The sequence below is a fragment of the Rattus norvegicus genome, chromosome 13, assembly GCF_021556685.1.
Source record: "Rattus norvegicus strain SHRSP/BbbUtx chromosome 13, alternate assembly SHRSP_T2T, whole genome shotgun sequence".
NCBI lineage: Eukaryota > Metazoa > Chordata > Mammalia > Rodentia > Muridae > Rattus > Rattus norvegicus.
The window spans coordinates 20281565-20304732 of NC_141546.1; positions in this window are offsets into that span (position 1 = coordinate 20281565).

Below are 23168 nucleotides of genomic sequence, written 5' to 3' on the forward strand. Positions count from 1 at the left end.
AGGAATTAGAGGAATGACTAAAGAGATGAAGGGATTTGTAATCTCATAGGAAGAAGAAAAATATCAACTAACAATGCCCCCTACAGCTCCCAGGGACTAAATCACCAACTAAAGGGTACACATGGATGGACCCATGGTTTCAGCTGCATATGTAGCCAAGGACGGTTTTGTCTGGCACCAATAGGAGAAGCCCTTGATCCTGTGAAGGATAGATTCCTCAATGGAGGGTGGGAGTGGGTGGTTGGGAGGCAGAGCATCCTCATAGAAACGGGGGGAGGAGAAATGGGAGAAGGGTTAGCCAGGAAAAGGGATAACATTTGAAATGTAAATACATAAAATATACAATAAAAAAAGAAGCAAACACACAGCAGAATGAAGCAGGAAATACAGAGCAGTCTTTAATATACTATTCATTTTCTAAAGAACCTAAGAAAAACTGAGACATTGTTTGTGTCTCAGACAGATGTTTTAGCAAGACAGGCTTGTAAGAGTGAAGATAAAATGCCTGTGTTTATGACTGAATGAGTTAGTATTTATAGGATGCCAGAAGGTAGCAACCATAAGACAACAATAAACTGATTTTATAGACTAAATGATTTCTGCCATTGGGGATGATGATAGGTCAGAGAAAGTCCATCTGACAGACCTGATCTGCAATGACTTGTGCATACCTGTTGAAGATCTAGGTAAATTTCCAGTTCTCTGAGTGCAACACCCAAAGAAATAACTGCCTGGACAAGGAACTCCGGCATGTTTATTCACATCTAATGATGCATAGAACCAATCCAAAGACTTAATCAAGCTGCACCGAAATTAATAAACAAAGATATTAAAATATCTTTATATATGTTTATAAAAGATATTAAGATATAAGCAGATATTAGCCATAAAGTACAGGATAACAACACTACATTTCTCAGATGACAGTCCCAGAGAGAATGATTGACTCTTACTCATGAGGGGTAATAAAATAGACATAGAGGTAGATGGAGGGAGGGAAGTGCATAGGAGAGGTGATGGGGAGGGGAAAAGTACACAGGGACCAGCTGTAGGAAGAGTATGGAAGAGAGAACAGAATCTGTGGTGAGAAGGAGGAGAAAGCATCCCTGTGATATGCCAAAGACCTAGGACACAGGAGTCTCTATGGAGATGACTCTAACTGAGACTTCTAGCAGTGAGGAATGTTGAGCCTCAAGTGGCCACCTCCTCCATCAAGCAGGACTCCCAGTGGAGGGATAAGCTTACTCACAAAACTTTGAACTCAAAATGTGTCCTGGCTACAAGATGTACAGCAACAAAATGAAGCAGAGACTAAGGGAATGGCCAGCCAATGACTGGTCCAACTTGAGACCCATCCCATCGATAAGAACTGATACCTGACACTATTAATGGTATTGTTATGCATGCAGACAGGAGCCTAGCATAGCTGTTCTCTGAAAGGTTCCACCCATCACCTGACTTTGTTATTTGTTTGTGGTTCCTATTCCTCTAAATGGGCTGCCTAGTCTGGCCTCAGTGGGAGAGCATGTGCCTAATTCTGTAGTGACTTGAGGTGCCAGGCTAGGTTGATGCATAGGGAGGGTGTTCTTTCTTAATGAAAGAGGAGAGGGGGCAATGGGATAAGGGGCTTTGTGATGGGGGCTCTGGGAGGAGAGGGGATCTGAGATTTGGATGTAAAGTCAACAAATACATTAATGAAGAAGAAAAGAAAAAAAGAGAGAAAGGAAGGGAAAGGAGAGGAAGAAAGGGGAAGGAACAGAAGCAACAGAAAACTGAAGGACAGTAGTGGGGGCCCCATGGGTATCTGCAAACATAGCTGATCTGTACCATCAATGGAGATAGAAACTTTTCCCCAATAAGAAATTGCCTGCTTAGTAACCCTTCTATCCCTTCTCTTATCTTTTCTCCTGTCCTCATTTTTATAAATCCAAAATTTCTGAGCTGATCAGAAGATGACTTCATAAGGTAAACATGAGGCAACTATCAAAGAAATCCCACCTCTTACACAGAGTGGTTAAAGAAAGTTTACCATAAACACATTTTCTATGAAAATTATATTTACTCATGTTATTGGAAATCACTTTCTATAATAATACATAAGCTCAAATTTGAATCTTAAATTGTTAGTGGCAGTATATAGTCCAGGTCTCTCTAAGCTACCTTTGATGTAGATCTTATTTTAAACAAATGTAAAAATACATAAAGATATATATAGATGCATATATCTAGATTGGATGATATATATGCTCATGATAGTATATATATATATATATATATATATATATATATATATATATATTAGATCCTCAGTTTATATGTTCTTACTATCTAGATATATACGTATTTTACCTTTTGTTTTCTATATCTATATTCAGATCTTCAGATAGAGATAGAGATGGAGATAGAGATAAAGATGATTCATTCTAGCTTAGGGGATTATTAATTGCAATAATGGTATTGATGATTTTATTGATTAAGTGTGTGCATACTGAAATAATAAGGTGCATTAAAATTCATTATCTTCATCATCTTACTTTCACATGCACAGAAATATAACCTAGTAAAAGTTTAAAGTAAAAGAAATTAGGGGAATTTCTCAAGAAATGTACATATTAAAGATAAAATCTTTGAAGCATGCAGTGTCCTCATTACTATGTGGAGGAAAACAGTTGAATGTGTAAATACCCACAGGAAAGCCAATTCCACCTGCTGCTCTAGTACATGCTTATGATAGGCCTCTGTACTCCTTTACCATAGTCTTACAGTTCTGAACACTGCTTATTCCCTGCTTACATTCTGCCTTTTATAATTATTTTGAAAATCATAAGCCTAGATTTAATGTCACTTATTCAATTATCTGTGGTATGCTTGTGCCAGGGAGGTGAATAGGGTGTAGAGAACCAACTGAAGAGAAGGAGGTCCTGGTACCTCATTCATTGTTCCAAGAAAACAAAGCAATGTGAGAGGGATTGTTTCCTTCTTCACCATCTTTACTACAATGGTTTTGTAGCTGAAGCCTCAGAATGCTAAACAGCTTACTAAAGTCCCCAAGCAGCTTAACTGAGCAAGAACTGTGGCTTTCTTTGCATGGGTGAAGAGGTCTGGGGGAGAATGAGAGCCGGTGAAAGAAAGGAGCAACAGATTTGAAGTGATAAATGCTGTCCAGCAGAACTTTCAAATTAACCAGAAAAGAGAATCCAAAGAAAACCCTTTCCCTCAATGCTTTAAGCCTTTTGAGTTCAAGCTCGATGTTGTTTCAATGGAATCTCATTTCTCAGAGCGTAACAATATAATCAAAGTCACATTCACTTCTGTGAGATTTACAGAATTTATAAAATTTTGGTGGCACCATTAGAACTTTGAACTATATTGTAAAAGTCTTACACAATGCAGTTTATTTCCAAAATCCCAAATTTTCTAGGAACAGAATAAGGTTTATACTGCTAATTTACTTTCCGTTCTCATTCTTGTTTCTCTGGTGTTAGCATACTCTGTGGAGGCCAGGGACTCCTGGCTGTGATTCAGATAGAGTCTACATGTAGGAAGAGGATATTCTGGGCAATAATGAAGCAGCAGGAACAAATAAGCCATTCCCTTACTTAGCACACTGATCCCGTTTTCAGGTGAAGGCCCTTGAGAATAAAAATGACATTGGAATGAAAAACATCACTTAGAATTCTTTCTTCTAAAAATCCTTTCTCGAATTGCCTTCTATATAAAAGCTTCCAGGTTTCCCATGACCAATCAAAACATCTTAATGAACACAATATGGAGATGGAATGTGGCCATTATATTAAATGAGGAAATTTGTATTAAAAGTATTTTTAAAGGGGTCGGTCTCATACTTCTTGGAAACTACAGTTTCCAAATTTCTTCCAAGAAATTTCACATTTTTTTCTAGCTTTAGGTTAGCACTGTTCAGTTCTTTCTAGTTTATATTCCACAGCAAAGTCCAAAAATATTTGTAAAAATGATGGCTGTGTGCATGCACTTGCTATCCAATTAACACGCAGGAACAGACAAACTTCTTTCACTGTCTAAACTGTTGTGAATTGGGTTGGGTCTGCAAAGTTCTTCTGTCCTAACAAAACTATAGACTTCAATATTGGCAGAGAGTTTACAAGGCAGACCCTCTGTTAAAGCTACATATACATTAACATATTTGTGATGTACAATGGCCTCATAAGGTTAAAGCTAATATTAATCTCGTCATTTTCATATAGAAACTGAGGCAGAGAGACTCTAATCATGTGTCCAATCTGCATCATGTGTTTAATAAGTGACAGACTGTGATTAAAATTCAGGCTGTCTGACTGTTATCTACTAACAAACTCAATCTGACCAAAAAAAAATGCATTTTTTCACAGTCCAAGCTGCTGTTTGCTCCCAGGTAATTATGGGACAACACAGGCACATGATTTAGCATTGGAATTTCAAAATACTCAGTATTAGAATTCAGATACACTATAGTAGATACGTCCAGCCTTTAAACCCAGTACTCAGAAGACATAGGCCTGAGTCTTGTGAGGTTGAGATGAACTGGGCTATATAATAAGCTATAGGCTTGTCTAGTTACCTGTTGAGTCTCTCCCCCTCCCTTCCCCTCATATGATGAGACAGAGAAAGAATAATGCATATGCAAGCAGATGTCCATGTCTCTTCATTGCAATGGGGGGAGGATTGGAAGGGGAATACCCATATAGAAGGGGAGGGGGAGGGGTTAGGGGGATGTTGGCATGGAAACCGGGAAAGGGAATAACATTTGAAATGTAAATAAGAAATACCCAATTTAATAAAGATGGAAAAATAATTGCAAAAAAAGAGCTAAAATACCAAGAATTTAGTACACTAAGGAGTTAGTGGGGGCAACAAATACAATGCAAATGAATAAAATAATTACTTAAATAAACAATTCAGAGACTCAGAAATTGAACTCATTCCTTTAAGTGCCTTCAATGATCTCTCATTGACTCTGGAGTATTTCCCAGAGTCATGCCCTTCTTAGAGCAAGCGCTAAGCATTTTGTATTTGCTTTATTAGAGCCCTCAAGACTAAAAGTTTGAAATCCCAGTGTTAGGAGCACAATCTGTCTCTCTGAAGGCTATCCTTGAGTTCATCCTACATTGGTGTTTCCAAACAGTTATTGTCATGAGGAAGCACATTCTAGTTGCTGCCTTCATCTGAACATGACTGGCTCTAAGTACTTCTTATGGCTTTCTCTTTTCTTAAGAGAATGCCAGCTACTGATTCATAACAGTTTTAAAGTGGCATTCTTTATAATATCTGGAAGATTTTTGTCTTCAAAACGCTATCATTGTTGTCAGTTTCCCACCTGATCCTATGCTGTGATATCAGTATATAAGTATTTTATATGTATTTTTGTTAACTTTTGTACAGGTTTATTAAACTTACTTTAATGTTTGATTTTTAAATTTTATTTTTAAAGTTTTTGTTTCATTTTTTGAGAATTTCACATGAGAACAACATTTATATCAATTCTGCTTTTCCTCCTCTGTCTCTTGTGTCACCACACTACCTACAAAATTCATGACCTTTTCTTCCATGATTAGCCTTACACGTATATTCATATGTTTTTATATAAGTTGTTAACAATATTTGAAACGCACCTTTACTTCAGGTTGGAACAAGGATATTTCTCATGGTTGATGTCACATAGGTAGAAACAACAGGATCTGGGTCCCACTTAGCTAGACAAACACCATGATAAATGAAAATACTCTAAGGTTACTTTGTTGCTAGCATATTCTAGACCCCTGGTTTAGCTGTTTTCCTAGTTCATAGTTTCTTTGCAAATTCTATTAGGTATTTATCCTTCAGACGATTTTGCCCAAGTTTAGACTAATATACCCAGAGAATGCTTATGGTAGGGCAGGCTGGGTAGGCAGTGCCTTTGAGCAGAGTCGTGGTGAGGGGGGAGGTTACTTTGGTCCCAGAGGTGAAAATCCAGTCCACATGAAAGCTCTAGAACAAGGTAGGGGTAGTGTAAATTGAGCATCGAAACCCTGGTAAGCTAAAGGACATCTATTGACGTTCTGGGCATCCGTAAGCAAAAGCAAACTAGGGTACTAGTGTCCAATAGTGGTAAATGATCACCCCTGCTCTAAAGGGACGTGTTCGTATACTGGTTTTGTTCTCTGACCTTTTGTGCTACACAATTCCTTGGGCAGCTGAATAGCACTATCTGCACCAAAAGCCACCTTTGTTCTTAGTTCTGCATTGTGTGCCAATCTCTTCGAGAAGCACTGTAACAGACCATCCCAGGGGCTTTACCTACTACCTGTTTCTCTCTTAATCAGTTCAGTTGACACTGAGACTAACCATCAGAGGACTGGCATGAAAGTACATCGTAGAAACAAGCCACTAGAGCGTAACAACCCAGGTTGTCAGTATTCTCTCTATGCGTATGGATTTTTAATTTTGCTTTTTAAAGATAAAATATTTCAAAAAGCTTGTAGAAGGAAAACTTATTAACAAGTTTCAGGGTACTGTAATGTATCTTTCATGGTCAGCTACCTTTGTGAAACAAATTGAAGTCGATGCTTGTCAGCTTGGACATATTTTCATAATTCTTATTTTCTACTCATTGTTCCTTGTTAATCTCCATAATGTCAAAGTCTGACAGCAGTTGCCCTAGTAATCATTTTAATTATTATCACACAGAATATTGCATACAATAATAATATAGTTTCTCAGCACAGCAATTCTTTATGAAGGCAGTGAGATTTCAGAAGTGCAGGAGTAGGTTACAGAATGGAAAATTTCCCCCTAATTCCCTTTTATCTTCTCTAGTATGGATTATCACTGATTTTCATGTTTAAAATTTAGCTTACTTGGTCTTGCATAGCTAAAACTATCTGACATTGTTTGCCTTCCTGCCATACTGTAGCCTTCTGATCAGTATTAGTTCCCACTCCCAAACCTAAGCCAAGGGCTCATATTCCAACCTTGAAAAGTGCTGATTTCAGCTGGACCACACAATCAGCATAACTGTGAGTTGGACTATACATACAAACTGTCACAATGGGGACTGTTTCAGAAGGAAAGCACAGAGTTGATCCAAGAGGATGTTATCAGCAAAGACAATGCATAATTTTACATAGATCATGTGAATGAGGATGGAGTAAGAGCAGTTGAAGTGAACTGAATCTCATGAACTTAGACTCATGTGTTAAAACCCTAATGCACAGCCTTTATAAAGCTATTTCAATGAAAGGGGATGATAATTCTGGGTGGCTCATCTAATAGGAGCAATGACTCACACACACACACACACACACACACACACAGAGAGAGAGAGAGAGAGAGAGAGAGAGAGAGAGAGAGAGAGAGAGAGGATAGGAGAGAGATGCCAGGGCTATGCAAAGATAGAAGAAACTCTGTGGAGAGTTCCAGCCAAAGGGAAGCCCTTTGCAATCTAAGGAGGAAAGCTTCAGGAGAATGAAACCTCAATGTCTACCCTCCAGAATGGTAAAGAAAAAAAAATAATTTAAGACACTCATCCCATATGCAGCCAAAAAACACAGACACTCTTGCTGATGCCAAGAAGTACTTGCTGCCAGGGCACTGAGGTTGAAGTGGGTGGCTGGGAATAGGATGGTCCTCATGGAAGCAGGGGGAGGAGGGATGGGAGAGGGGGGAAAAGTGACAAACATCTGAAATGTAAATACATAAAATATCCAAGAAAAATAAAATTACTTTTCAAAAATAAAAACAATCTTAAAAAGAGAAAAAGATGGGGAAAAAAGTGCTTGCTGACAGGAACCTGACATAGATGTCTCTTAAGAGGCTCTGCGAGAGTCTGACCAATACAGATGTGCTTGCAGTCAACCTTCAGAGTGAGCATGGGGACCTGAGTGGAGGAGTTAGAGGAAGGAGGAGGTGTAAAAAGGGATAGGGGATTTGTGGAGGGGAAACAGACAAAGGGAATAACCTTTGAAATGTAAATGAATAAAATATCCAATAAAATACGTTAAAAATAAATTGTTTTTACTATTTGGTGTTCAAATGTCATATTTTCCTTTCCACTTCCTATGTTGTCAAGTATTCTATTATTATAGAGAAGAGGCTTGTCCTTGACATTGTTTGAATAAACCCATTAAATCATTTTAGGATTAAAAAAAATGTATCCATTCTGCAATATTTTGCTGGAGAATTCCGGGCAAATAGCACTCTATTGTTGTTTATACTTAGACTCTACATTTATACATTCTGCTGAGAGGAGGGAAAGTGGGTGATTAAAGAATACCTCCACACAATCAGGAATCCACATGATATCATGAACACTGTCCCATGTGTATGTTGGCTCCTAGGCACAAAACTTCTTCCTTGAAAATGAGCTTGATACATGTCACAGTGCAAGTCACTATGAAGGAGAGACTATGAAGGAGAGCCTTGCTATTCATCTACCTTTGCATTCTGAATCATTAGTGAATATTCACTCAGAGAAACAGACTTTGGTCAAGAGAAAATAGCTCACAATCCCTAAACTTCTGTGATATAGCACAGATATTACCAACACCACGATGTATGTATGATCTGATGCAGCTAATTCTGTGGCCCTGAAATCAGGGTCATAATTTAGTAGGCAATTACTTATACTAAGCAATGTACATATGAACATTGTCACTTCTACCATTTTTCCTCAAAATCAAATGGAGTGCTTTCTTATCTAGAAGCTGCCCTGATACCACACGAAGCATATTAACTTTCAGTTATATACATCCTTTTAATTGGTTGCTTCCTGATATTTGTCTCACATCTGAATACTGCTATTGGTATAAAATATAGGACATCCCTCCACATACATTGCTTGTGTTGGAATACTTGTCTCAGAATCATGTAGGTAAATTCAGACCAGAATGCTCTGAGGGTGCTATGAGATTTGAAAGAAATCTGCTTGAAAAGTATTTATGTCAGTGCTGAGCTAAATAGTAGTACCTTAGCAGTGTTGATTATTATAGCAAAAATTCAGCATTGAAGGTACTGGTTTTGCTACTTCGGGACCATGTCTATGAAAGCTTCAGCTCTTATTCATGTATGTTTTTCATTTAGATCCAATGTTCTCCATTTTTTAATGGGAAGTAAATAGATAAAGGTGAAGAAAGGAACAAAACTATATTAACAATGGATAGATAGCCCTGCATTTTGTAGGGTAATATGTTTGAGAAACTAATTCTAGACCACTTATAGTGGTTAAAATTCATCAAGTTGAATGTAGAATCAACTTATAGGACAAAATGCCTGGGTATGTCCATGAGAGTACATTTAGATTGCACTATTTCTATTGAAGTAGAACGACTCACCCTGCTTGTGAATGGATCATTTAATAGGCTGCACCTCAGGTGTGAATCAAAGGGAGAAAGCAAACAGAATACCACCACTCATCTCTCCTGCTTCTTGATTGAGAATGCAATGTAACCAGCTGCTTTGTGTGCCTGTAATCACATCAACCACACCCCCGATACCTTAAAACATGAGCCAGACTAGATCATATATTTTTTAAGCAGCTTCTGTCAGGTAATGATCATAGCACTGAAAAATCAATGGATACAAAAAGAATAAATCCTTGAGCAAGACAATGGTTTGTCCAACTTCAAAGCGTTACCTGCTCTTTTGTAGAATAGAAAACACAATGTGGTTTGCTGGAGGCTTCTGGTGACAGTGTCAGTCTATACATAAAACTGCCAGACTATAAGAAGCTATGGTTTAAAATTTTAGTCTGTTCATATTATAAAAAGACTATATTGCTAACTACACATAGCTAGACAATGAACTTGTGTCCTGTGACAGTTATTTTCTTGAACCCCATGTGGAAAAGATTCCATTCAGATTATCTTGAAGCCTTTCAAAATCTCCAATAGTATATGATGTATACTGTCTGTGAAGAATTTCCAGACATGTTTACCTGCATAGATGTAAAAGCAAAAAACACTGATACAGAGTAAAATTGTGAGACAACTTGAAAAAAATGAGAACTTGAAAATTTGAAGGGTTTAAAAATTGTTTTGATACTTTTCTGAATGTATACATTTTGTTTACTTTCTCCTTTCACTTTCTTATCTCTATCCTTGCCCTGTCATTACCTGTCTTCTCCATAAATACTTTTATTATATTCATGATGTTTCTTTTAATTTTATGGCAGATTGATTTTAACCAGAAGGTTGTGTATGGCTTCCGATTTGAAACTCTCCTTTGGAGCCATATTGGCTACAAGTCATCATACAACTGAAGACAATAACTATACCTACTCCAGAATCCATCAGTGACTACTAGTTCATCAGAGATAGGGACCTTCCTTAATCCATGGTTAACTTTGGATAGTCTTAGTCTTATGTTTGTACATTAGCTATGAAATTAATTATTGAAGTTATTTTTTAGAAGTAGAAATAGAAACACTCTAAAAGCCAGCTGTACCACTTCTTAATATAAACCCAAACAACTATGTATTACACTACAGGACACTTGCTAATCCATGTAGACTACTGATCTATTCACAGTAGTGAAACAATGGGATTATCTTATATGCCCACAAACTAGTGAATGAAAAAGGAAAATGTGGTACACGTATACAATTGTATTTTAATAAGGTGTAAATAAGAATGAAGTTATGACATCAGGAGATAAATAGATGGAAGCAGAAGATTAAAATTAAAGAGCTCATACAAATGCAAAATAGATACTTTCTCAACATTTAATAAAAATAGTTTAAGTCATGATAATCATTTGAATTTGTGATTTATCAGCCTTGTCATAGAGTCATTTGAACTATTGCTTGTCCAGTGAATTTGTTTTGTAGAGATCCAAGAACTACAGAAGATGCTATCTGTAACAGAACAAAATATACACAGAATGAATTGTTTGTGCATGAAAATACAAACCTAAGCTAGTCTTAGAGTTAGCTAAGACTAAAATAACACATATTCACTTACTTTTTCTGACCACTATAATTAGAAACAAAATGTATGCAAGAAAATAAAAAATGAGAAGAATACGAGGTCTAAGGAGAATGTCTTCAACACTGGAAAATATAACGTGTCTCTTTCCTTGTACATTTCCTGGGTACATTGTGCTGTCTTGGGACCACTATATATAAGCAAGAATCCTGTTCTTTGGCTCTTACAATTTTTCTAGATGCAGTCCCAGGATATTCCCATAGACTTAGGTATAGGGGTTACATTGGGTAGTTATCAATTGAGATTAGTACACCGAAATCATTTATGTTCTGCATTTTGAACAGTTTCCAATCTTTGTAACATTCTATTAGTCGCTAAAAGAAGCTTCTTTTATGAAAAACAAGAACTACACTTGTCTGTGCAAAATAATTATTTAGAATACAGTCAGAATTCAAGAAGAGCATGTCAATTGTCAGAAATAAGTTGTCCTCTATGGACAAAACTCTCCAGCCATAGATGATTTTCTAGGTTTACAGTACAGCTATAAACTCCCTCCCATTAAATAGGCCTTATATCCAATTAGATACTACATATGCACCCCTAAAATAAAGTTGCTATTATCACATCACTGGGAATATCATATTTGGCTAGTCACTGTTTCAGTTCCCAGGCTTTATAGTTGGGTAGAGCTATCAATCTTTCCCCTATATTGGCAGTTTCCATAGCATATACCAACACTATGAGAGTCAAGGGGATGGGTGTGGGGGTTTCCAGGTCAGTTCCTTATCCTTTCTTCTAAGTCTATTGTAAAAGTCTATAGTGTCATTAGCGGTAGGACCTTCATGTTCTGGGATGCCATCAGGCGCGACAGAAATAGCCTATTTTATTTGTAGAGACTTTTGTATTCATAGTCTTCCAACTAGTAAATTGAAGGGAGGTTTCTCATACATGGATATTGTATGTTTTTTTGTGGTGGGCACAACCTTCACATTTGGCATAACTCCATATGTGTATATGCACATATATTTATTTTTAAATAGCTCATAAGAAAATGTTATTCTTGGACTTTTCCATGCATCTTAGTATTATTTATCCTTCCTTCCTCCTCCTGGTATATTAACTTTCCACATCAATCCTTATTTAATATTCCTTCCTGATTTCCAATAATGCTTGCCTCCTACTATTCCATTCTCTACAGCTCCTCTCTCTCTGGACCACCCTATCCTTCTCTCTCTCTCTCTCTCTCTCTCTCTCTCTCTCTCTCTCTCTCTCTCTCTCTGTCTCTGTCTCTGTCTCTTCCTTCCTCTTTGCCTCTAAGAGAGTTCTCTCTCACCCATCCATCCACTTCTGTTTCATCTCTCTACCATGCCCCTTTGCCAAGGCAACAAGCCTCTATAGGATCAAGTGTCTCTCCTCCTACTGATGTCAGATAAGGTGTTCCTCTGCTACTTACATAACGGGAGCCATGGATCCACTCATGTATACTCTTTGGTTGGTGGTTTAGTCCCTGGGAGCTCTGAGTGGTCTGGTTACCTTATACTATTGTTCTTCCTATGGGGTTGTAATCCTCAGTCCTTCCTCTTACTCTTCCATTGGGGTCCCCAGGCTCATTCCCATGGTAGGCTATGTGCATTTGTCTTAGGCAGGTGTTAGCAGCACTTCTCAGGAGAAATCCATATCAGGCTCCTGTTTGCAAGCACTTCTTGGCATCAGCAATAGTGTCTGGCTTTGGTGTCTATGGATGAGATGGATCCCATTGTGTCTCTGGATGGCCTTTCCTTCAGTCTCTGATCTATTGTTTTTGCCCCTGCATTTCCTTTAAAAAGGAAGAATTAGGCACTCATATTCACAAATTTGGAGAAGTAGTGTCACAGCTGACTCTCCTCCTCAAAATCTGGTTTTAAAGTGATACAAATTCTTATAAGAAATTGTGAAATAGGGAATGTTTTAAAATGTACATTTAATATATTTACTTAAGGATTCAGAAGTTGCACTTACTAAACAATCCCTATGAAATACATAGTAAATTCCTCTATGGGAGTGGGAATAGAATAAGCAATTATGTATGTGAGTGTGCATATTTGTGTATGAGTGTGATATTATTCTTTCTATGTGGTTGGCAGATGTGGGCGGGCGTGTTATATTTATACATACATGTTTGTATGTGGTGTCTTGCCCTGTGGACCTCTACTACTTAGCATTGATCTAGTATAAGAATTGCTTTTCAATGTCATGTGGGTGTTTAGGTAGCTCTGAAATTTCTTAAGGTACATATAACTCAATAAGACAATCATATATCAGTGATCTTATTTATAACTCTGATCAATACCTGACAACTGTATTTTCATGAATATAATATGAAATTTTGTTATATATGTGTACTTAGATTATTTTTATAAAAATCAGTAAGTTATTATCCTACCATCAACTTCTTGTGAACTTTACATGAATGAATGTTACTATTATTCACAATAGAATTACTTTATTTTCATTAATTTTACAGTATCTTCTTACATTAACATTTTCTGTAAGCTCTCCTGATCAGCATTTATTATAAACTCTGCAATGATCACAATGAAAGAGAATATGAAAAATCCAGATGTAAGTCATAAATCTACATACACACACCTGTAACAATACACACACACACACACACACACATACACACACACATGTATGCACACACACGCACACACTATATAGGTGACATGTGGGAAGACCACGGTCATTTCAAACAGCAAGGAGAAACCACAGCTGAAGTACTCCTTAATAAAGGGTTGTATTTTAAACCAGTCTCATTTGGCATTCCACCCAATTAACAGAGTATTCCCTCTATCAATACACCATTAATTTAACTCTTTTGAATTAAACTTGCTCAGTTCCAATATTCACATATTAGCATTCATTACCACAGAGCTTCTGCTGCTGCTGTGGTAAAAGGCTGCTGAGAGTCTCTCTTACCCCTGCTTCACATCAAATATAGTGTTACTAAACATGTCCTCTGAACCTTAGGACAAGTCACTACATATCTCCAATAGAATGGTGTCTCTCAATTATTAACATGGTAACAATTTGTTGAAAGCAAACATTTGAATTTAAGTAAATGGAGACTGTATATGCAAGGTCAGTTTTTATTTCGGTGCTATGCATCTAGCAGTGGTTTGCTTTATTCAACCAGCTCCCTATGCTTGGAATTCTTTTTTTTTTTCTTTAGGTTTTTAAACTTCAATATTTATTTATCCCTTGAATAACTTAATTGTTTCTATTAAAAATACATTTCATTTTGAATTTCCTCAATATCTTTTGTTTTGTCTTACTTTTCATTTCTGATTTTGTTAATTTTGATACTGTCTCTGTGCCATCTGGTTAGTCTGACCAAGGGTTTACCTATCTTGTTGAATTTCTCAAAGAACCAGTTCCTGGTTTTATTGCTTCTTTGTATAGTTCTTTTTGTTTCTACATGTTTGATTTCAGCACTGAGTTTATTTCCTATTGTCTTCTCCTCTTGGGTATATTTGTTCCTTTTGTTTTAGACAAAACAGGCCTCAACAGATAAAAGAAGATTGAAGTTTCAGATGTGCTATCAAGCTGCTAGTGTATGCTCTCTTCGGTTTCTTTTTGGCAGGACTCAGAGCTATGAGTTTTCCTTGTAGCACCACTTTCATTGTGTGCCATTAGTTTAGGTATGTTGTGCCTTCATTTTTATTAAATTTTAAAATGTCTTTAATTTCTTTTTTTATTTCTTCCTTGACCACGTTTTCATTGAGAAGAACATTGTTCACCTTCCCTGTGTGTGTGGGTTTTCTGTTGTTGTTGTTGGTTTTTGTTTTTTGTTTTATTTTTTTGTTGTTTGTTTTATTTTGTTTTGGTTTGTGTTTTTTTTTTTTTTTTCTGATAGACCAGCCTTGGTCCATGGCAATAAGGTAGGATACATGGGCTTATTTCAATCTTCTTGTATTTGTTGAGGCATGTTTTGTGACTGAGTATATGGTTAAATTTGGAGGTGGTACCCTGAGGTGCTCGGAAAGTAGTATACTCTTTTGTATAGGATGAAGTGTTCTATAAATATCTGTTAAATCCTTTGGTTTAATAACTTCTTTTAGTTTCATTGTGTCTCTCTTTAGTTTCTGTTTCTATGATTTGTCCATTGATGATAGTGGAGTGTTGAACTTTCCCACTATTGTTGTGTGTGCTACAATGTATGCTTTGAGATTTAGTAAAGTTGCTTTTTATGAATATGGTTGTCCTTGCATTTGGAGCATTGACGTTCAGAATTGAGAGTTCATCTTAGTAGACTTTTCTTTAATGAGTATGAAGTGTTCTTCCTTATATTTTTTGATAAAATTTGGTTGAAATTCAATTTTATTTAATATTAGAATGGCTACTCCAACTTCTGTCTTGGTACCATTTGCTTGGAAAATATTTTTCCAGCATTTTACTCTGAGGAAGTGTCTGTCTTTGTCACTGAGGTGTATTTCCTGTATGCAGCAAATTGCTGGATCCAGTTTATATATAAAGTCTGTTAGACCATATATTTTATTTAGGGAATTGAGTCCATTGATGTTAAAAGATGTTAAAGAATAGTGATTGTTGTTTCATTTTACTTTTGTTGTTAGAGGTAGAATTATGTTGGTGGGGCTTTCTTCTTTGTGTTTGTTGAAACAAGATTCATTTCTTGCTTTTTTAGGGTGTAGTTTCTTTCCTTGTTTTGGAGTTTCCCATTTATCATCCTTTATAGGGCTGGATTTGTGTGAAAATATTGTGTAAATTTGATTTTGTCATGGAACACCTTGGTTTCTCTATCTATGGTAATTGAGAGTTTTGCAGGATATAGTAGCATGGACTGGCTGGCATTTGTGCTCTCTTAGGGTTAATATGACATCTGTCCAGGATCTTCTGCCTTTCATATTCTCTATTGAGAAGTCTGGTATAATTCTGATAGGTCTGCCTTCACCATTTCCCCTTACTGCTTTTAATATTTTTTCTTCCTTTTGTGAATTTGGTGTTTTGATTATTATGTGATAGGAGGAATTTCTTTTCTGGTCCAATCTATTTGGAGTTCTGTAGGCTTCTTGTATGTTCATGGGCATCCCTTTCTTTAGAATAAGAACATTTTCTTCTATGATTTTGTTGAGGATATTTCCTGGCCCTTTAAGTTGGGAATATCCATTCTCTTCTCTACCTATTATCCTTGGGTTTGGTCTTCTGATTGTGTTTTCCTGGATTTCCTGGGTATTTTGCATTAAGAGCTTTTATACATTTTGCCTTTTCTTTAACTATTGTGTCAATGTTTTCTGTGCCCCTGAGATTCTCTCTTTATCTCTTGTATTCTGTTGGTGATGCTTACATCTATGATTCCTGATCTCTCCTAGGTTTTCTATTTCAGAGTTGTCTCCGTTTTTTATCTTTTTTATTTCCATGTTTAGAACCTGGATAGTTTTATTCAATTCCTACACTTGTTTGGTTGTGTTTTCCTAGAATTCTTTAAGGGATTTTTGTGTTTCCTCTTTAGGCTTCCACTTGTTTACCTATGTTCTCCTGCATTTACTTAAGAGAAGTATTTATGTCCTGCTTAAAGCACTCTATGATCATTAGATGTTATTTTAAATCAGAATCTTAATTTCCTGTGTGATGGGGTATCCAGGATATGCTGTTGTGGGAGTACTTGGTTCTGATGGTGTCAAGGAACCTTGGTTTCTGTTGCTTATATTTTTATGCTTTCCTCTGGCCATCTGGTTATCTCTAGTGTTCATTTGTGTTGCTGTCTATGACAGGAACTAGTCTCTCCTCTCGGCCTGTGAGCCTGTGATCTTAGGAGTGAGAACACTACTGAGAGATCAGCTCTCTTTGTCCAGGATTTGGGTATGAAGGGCTCTGGGACCACTTTAGCTCTGGACACAGATGGAGACTGGAAAAAATTCATTCCTAGCTTTTCAGAGGTTCTTGTGCCCTGTGTGCTCCTAATGGGTCTTTCTTTGGACAATTATTGGATCAAAAGTGGTAGTCTCACCTGTGGGCTTAGGAGTGGGAGACTGTTGGGAGACCAGCTCCCTCTTTGCATGACTTGTGTACAGAGGGCTGTGGGACAGCCTTAGCTCTTGTTTCCATTTTTAAGAACTTTCCAGAAAAACCTGACATTTATAGGAGAACTGGGTTTTTCCACACAGAGTATTAGAAGATATGAGGAAAGAAAAGGAGGTCCAGAAGGAAATGAGGATCATTATTTCCTCTTCATGTTGATGTAGATTCCTTCTTGTTTTCTGATATTTAGATTAGATATTCATATTGGAAAGTTGCAGAAATATAAAAATTATAGATTCCCAGTCCTTTAAGCCTCTGACCAAAAGTACATCTGCTATGGAATATAGCTCCTGTTTCCCATACTGCATCACCAGATGAAGCATTTATGTCATAAGAACTTTATTATAGGCAAGGAGCTGTACCATAAAGGATTGCATTTGATGCTTTAAATTCGTGACCAGTGTAGTAAATAGCTGCAATGCCCAAGCAGAATACATAATAATAATAATAATAATAATAATAATAATAATAATAAACCAGCATTTACAGCTCTGTCCACATACACAAGTTCATAGAAACCTTACAAATGTTCAAAAAGTACTTTGAGTATGTGACTTGTTACATAATCTTTCAAAATTATTGGACAAGAGTAAAGCTTTTCAGTTTGTTTATAAAGCATAAAATAGAAAATGAATACTTCTGGTGTCTTAATAATGAACAAGTATGTTACACTGTCATTTTAAATATATAAACATTTTAAAATAAATATTTCTTAAAAATTTCAATAATGCTCTCATAGATATTTGCTGAAATTTGCATGTTTGATAGTAAGAAAATCATCTACCAAAGACAAAATGAAATATTTGTGTTTAATTTTAATATTGTGGAGGTTATTGAAACCAAATGACCTTGATGGGATGTTGATAATGGTCAATACACAATATTGAATATTTAGATAAATATTAAAAACTGTCCTGATTCATTGCTGTTTATTCCAATAGTTCAATGAAGCTAAACTCTTGGGGGTTATTAGACAGGCAAATTAAAACACCAGATGGACTTGCAGTTGTTACATAAGAATGTCTTTTCACAAAGCTCTTGACAATTTCAAAAATTCTAAGGTGTCTTATTTAATTTCAAATAAAGGATGCTACATATTTTCTTTCTCCAGACTGTCAGTCTCTAAGGACTCCACAAAAAATGATTTGAAAACATCATGAAAGTGTGTTCTCTGGCATTTTATAAGACATATCCTGTAACGTTGTTTTAAGACTGACTACATTTAATGACAGAAAGAAGAAAAATACATAGGAAATTTCTATTTCTCTAAATATAAATATTCATTTTGGACATTGTGAGAGACATTATTTTTAATGGAATACAAGCTTAACATAAGCTTTAAAGAGAAAATAACAAATTTTTAACCATTATGCAACATAATTCCAAGATTTTCTTTCTGTATCAGTGATTAGATCAGCTGTTCACAGCTTGGTTGAGCTACTGTGTACATATCTCTGAAATTTTCCCCTAGAGTATGAGAGTTACTGATTAGTACCTTTATATTTTTAAGGTGTTTTTGGTTGTTCAACAACCCAACCTTTATAAGAAAATTTATAACAAACATCTTCTTGTGTAACTTCACACACACACACACACACACACACACACACGCACAAGCACATGCACACTCACACACACACACACACACAAACACATACACACACTTATTAATACATATCTACCATGTATCCATCCAAAGTATAGTGGTGGCCCTACTGCGAAATGTGTTCAATTTCTAAGCATTTATATTGTATTGATTATATGAACACTCAGGTAACGAATAATTGACATTTATAAATGTGCATCATGGATTTCTGCTTCGAAAAATCATGTACGGTGCTTCCAGGAATTTCTTTCTTTGAAAATTAAAAAGACTAATTTTTATTTCTTTGCAAGCATCACAGAGGGGGAAAAGTAGCCAATGGAATCCAAATACCAGAAAGTTCTCACAGAAAAGTTGTGAACCTTTGCCATCACTTTTCTTTTTGAATGACTTCCACTGTTACAAAGTGATAGACTGAGCAGTTGCACAGTACATCTCATGACAATTCCAACAGGAAACAAAGAACTCACAAACTGTGAAGGCTCTTAAGACTCAGAGAGGGTGACTACCAGTGTAAGAGATATGAGGAACATTACGGGTCAGCCGTCTCTGGGGATGTTTTCTGTTTCTCAGAAAAAGTTTGTGTGTGTGTGTGTGTGTGTGTGTGTGTGTGTGTGTGTGTGTGTGTGTTATGAGAGAACATGGCCCTGGAGGCTGTAATAGGCTATCAAGCCACTGGAGCTAGAGTTAAAGGTGGTTTGAGCTACCTAATGTGCATGCTGGGAACTAAACTCTGGTCCTTCAAATGATCAGTTCTTTACCATGCTTTTCACTAAGGAGTCAAACTTACAGCACTCCAAAAGAATTTCAGTTTGTGTTTGTTATGATTAAGATTCTTCTGCCACAAACACAGCTTATAATCATTGTTAGTAGTTTGCTTTAGTGTACTTTCAGAGATCACCTTGCAAGCATGAAGCTCCTGAACCTAGCAACCCAAAATACTAAGATAAAGATAACGTGAAGGACTTACACTCTCTACAGATATTTTTGCTGTTTAACATTCTTTAAGGTTTGACTTTTCCCCAAATTTTTTCAAAGTAAGAGCAGACATTGAACAAATAGTGGACCTACTTCTTAATTACATAAATATAAGATGTTAATGCCAGCATCTAGAGAAATATTAATCATTTTGTGTCATTTTTATAATGCTTCCACTTAACTGATGGCTGCCATGATGCATAGTTTACATATGGCACACTTAGTCTTCATAACCTTATTTCTAAGCATCATAGTCTGTTTCAACTGACGAGTTTCTTTTCTTCTTTTCTTTTTTACGAAGGTGGCAATACACACCTTTTTTTCTCCATTTTTCAATTGGATATTTCTTATTTACATTTCAAATGTTATTTCCTTCCCCAAACCTAATCACAGAAAAACACAAATGGTACATACTCATTGATAAGTAAATATTAGCCCAAAAGCTCAAATAACCCAAGATGTAATCCACAGACGACATGAAACTCAAGAAAGATGACCAAAGTGTGGATGCTTCACTCCTTCTTAAAAGGGGGAAAATATCCATAGGAAGGAATAGGGAGTCAAGGTTTAGAGCAGAGACAGAAGGAATGACTATTCAGAGCGTGCCCTACATGTGGCCCATATATACAGCTAACAAAACTAGATAAGATGGATGAAACTGACAAGTTTCTCAAGATTATCATGATGTGACTTGTCTATAAAAAAATGAGTTGACTTGGTCATAACTGTCTTTCCTTCATGTCTGTTTCTTTTTTTTAATTTTTACTTTTACTGGATGTTTTTATACATCAAATGTTATTCCCTTTCCAATCTTCCCAGACATGAGTCTCCTATCCCATTCCCCTCTCCTACTTCTGTAAAGATGTTACCCTCCCCAAACACTCCTCTTCCTGCCCCTACAACCCATTGGGGATCCAACCTTGGCAGGACCAAGGGCTTCTCCTTCCATTGGTGCCCAACAAGGCTATTCTCTGCTACATATGTGGCTGGAGGCATGGGTCAGTCCACGTATAGTCTTTGGGTAGTGGTTTAGTCCCTGGAAACTCTAGTTGGTCTTATGGGATTGCAAGCCCTTCAGTTCTTTCAATCCTTTTTAATTTCTCCAACAGGGGTCGCGGTCTTGGTTCAGTGGTTTGCTGCTAGAATTTACCTCAGTATTTGACATGGTTTGGCGGTGTCTTTCAGAAAAGATCTATATCCGGTTCCGGTCAGCGTGCACTTCTTTCTTTCATCAATCTTATCTAGTTTTTGTGTGTGTGTACATATATAATATATATATATACATACATATATATATACATATATATATATATGCACCACATGTGCGGCAGGCTCTAAATGGTTGTTCATTAAGTCTCTGCTCTAACCTTTGCCTTCATATCCCCTCTTATGGATATTTTTGTTCCTTTTTTTAAGGAGTGAAGCATCCACATTTTGGTCACACTGCTTCTTGACCTTCATATGTTCTCTGGATTGAATCTAGGGTAATTCTAGCTTTAGGGTTAATATCCATTTATCATTGAGGGCATACCATGTGTGTTTTTATGTGATTGAATTATCTCACTCAGGATGATATTTTCTAGTTCAATCCATTTACCTGTGGATTACAAAAACCACTGTTTTGATAGCTGAGTAGTACTCCATTGTGTGAATGTAACACATTTTCTGTATCCATTCCTCTGTTGAAGGGCATCTGTGTACTTTCCAGTTTTTGGCTATTATAAATAAGGCTGCTATGAACATAGTGGAACATGTGTCTCTGTTATATCTTGAAGAATCTTTTGGGTGTATGCCCAGGAGATGTACAACTGGGTCCTCAGGTAGTGCGATGTGGTTGTACCAGTTTGCAATACCACCAACAATGGAGGAGTATTCCTCTTTCTCCACATCCTGGACTTCAGATGCTCTCACATGAGTTTTTGATCTTCGCCATTCTGACTGGTGTGAGGTGAAATATCGATGTTGTTTTATTGATTTGCATTTCCCTGATGACAAGTATGTTTTACATTTTTTAGCTGCTTCTTAGCCATTCAATATTCCTTAGCTGAAAATTCTTTACCTCTGTACCCCATTATTAATAGGGTAATTTGGCTCTCTGGCGATTAACTCCTTGAATTCTTTGTATATTTTCCATATTAGCCCTATTTCAGATGTAGGATTGGTAAAGATCTTTCCCAATCTGTTGGTTGATGTTTTGTCCTAACAACAGTGTCCTTGGCCTTACAGAAGCCTTGTAGTTTTATGAGATCCCATTTGTCAATTCTTGATCTTAAAGCATAAGCCATTGTTGTTTTTTTTTCTTTTTTTTTTATTAACTTGAGTATTTCTTATATACATTTCGAGTGTTATTCCCTTTCCCGGTTTCCGGGCAAACATCCCCCTCCCCCCTCCCCTTCCTTATGGGTGTTCCCCTCCCAACCCTCCCCCCATTGCCGCCCTCCCCCCATAGACTAGTTCACTGGGGGTTCAGTCTTAGCAGGACCCAGAGCTTCCCCTTCCACTGGTGCTGTTGTTTTGTACATGAAATTTACCCCAGTGCCCATGTGTTCATGAATCTTCCCCACTTTTTCTTCTATTAGTTTGAGTGTATCTGGTTTGATGTGGAGGTCCTTGATCCACTTGGACTTAAGCTTTGTACAGGATGATAAGAATGGATCAATTTGCATTCTTCTACATGCTGACCTCCAATTGAACCACCAACATTTGTTGAAAATGCTGTCTGCTTTTTCCATTGGATGATTTTATCTCCTTTGTCAAAGATCAAGTAACCATAGGTGTGTAGTTTCATTTATGGGTCTTCAATTCTATTCTGCTGATCTCTCTCCCTGCCTCTGTACCAATACCATATTTTTTTTATCACTACTGCTTGAGGTCAGGGATGGTGATTCTCCCCATCGTTCTTTTATTGTTGAGTAGTTTTCGCTATCCTGTTTTTTTCGTTATTCCAAATGAATTTGCAAATTGCTTTTTCTGTCTCTATGGAGAATTTAGTTGGAATTTTGATGGGCATTGCAATGAATCTGTAGATTGCTTTTGGCAAAATGACCATTTTTACTATATTAATCCTGCCAATTTATGAGCATGGGAGCTCCTTTCATCTTCTGAGATCTTCTTTAATTTCTTTCTTCAGAGACTTGAAGTTCTTCTCATACAGATCTTTCACTTGCTTTAATATTACCTAGTTTTGGTGGATATATATATATATACATATATATATATATATATATATATATATATATATATATCTCAAAGATCAAGTAACCATGGGTGTGTAGTTTCATATATATAAAAGAGAATGAATAGCCATTCCTTCTGTCTCTGGTCCAAACTTTGCCTGCCTCTACTATCCCCTCCTATGAATATTTTTGTTCCCCAATTTAGGAAAGAGTGAAGCATCTATGTTTCTGTTGTCTTTCTTCTTAAGCTTCATGTGGTCTGTGAATTATATTGTGGGTAATTCAAACTTTTGGGCTAATATCTCCTTACCAGTGAATATGATGCTTTTTTTGTGATTGGGTTACCTCACTCACGACGATATATTCTAGTTCAATCCATTTGCCTATAAAGTTCATGAAGTCATTTTTTTTGATAGC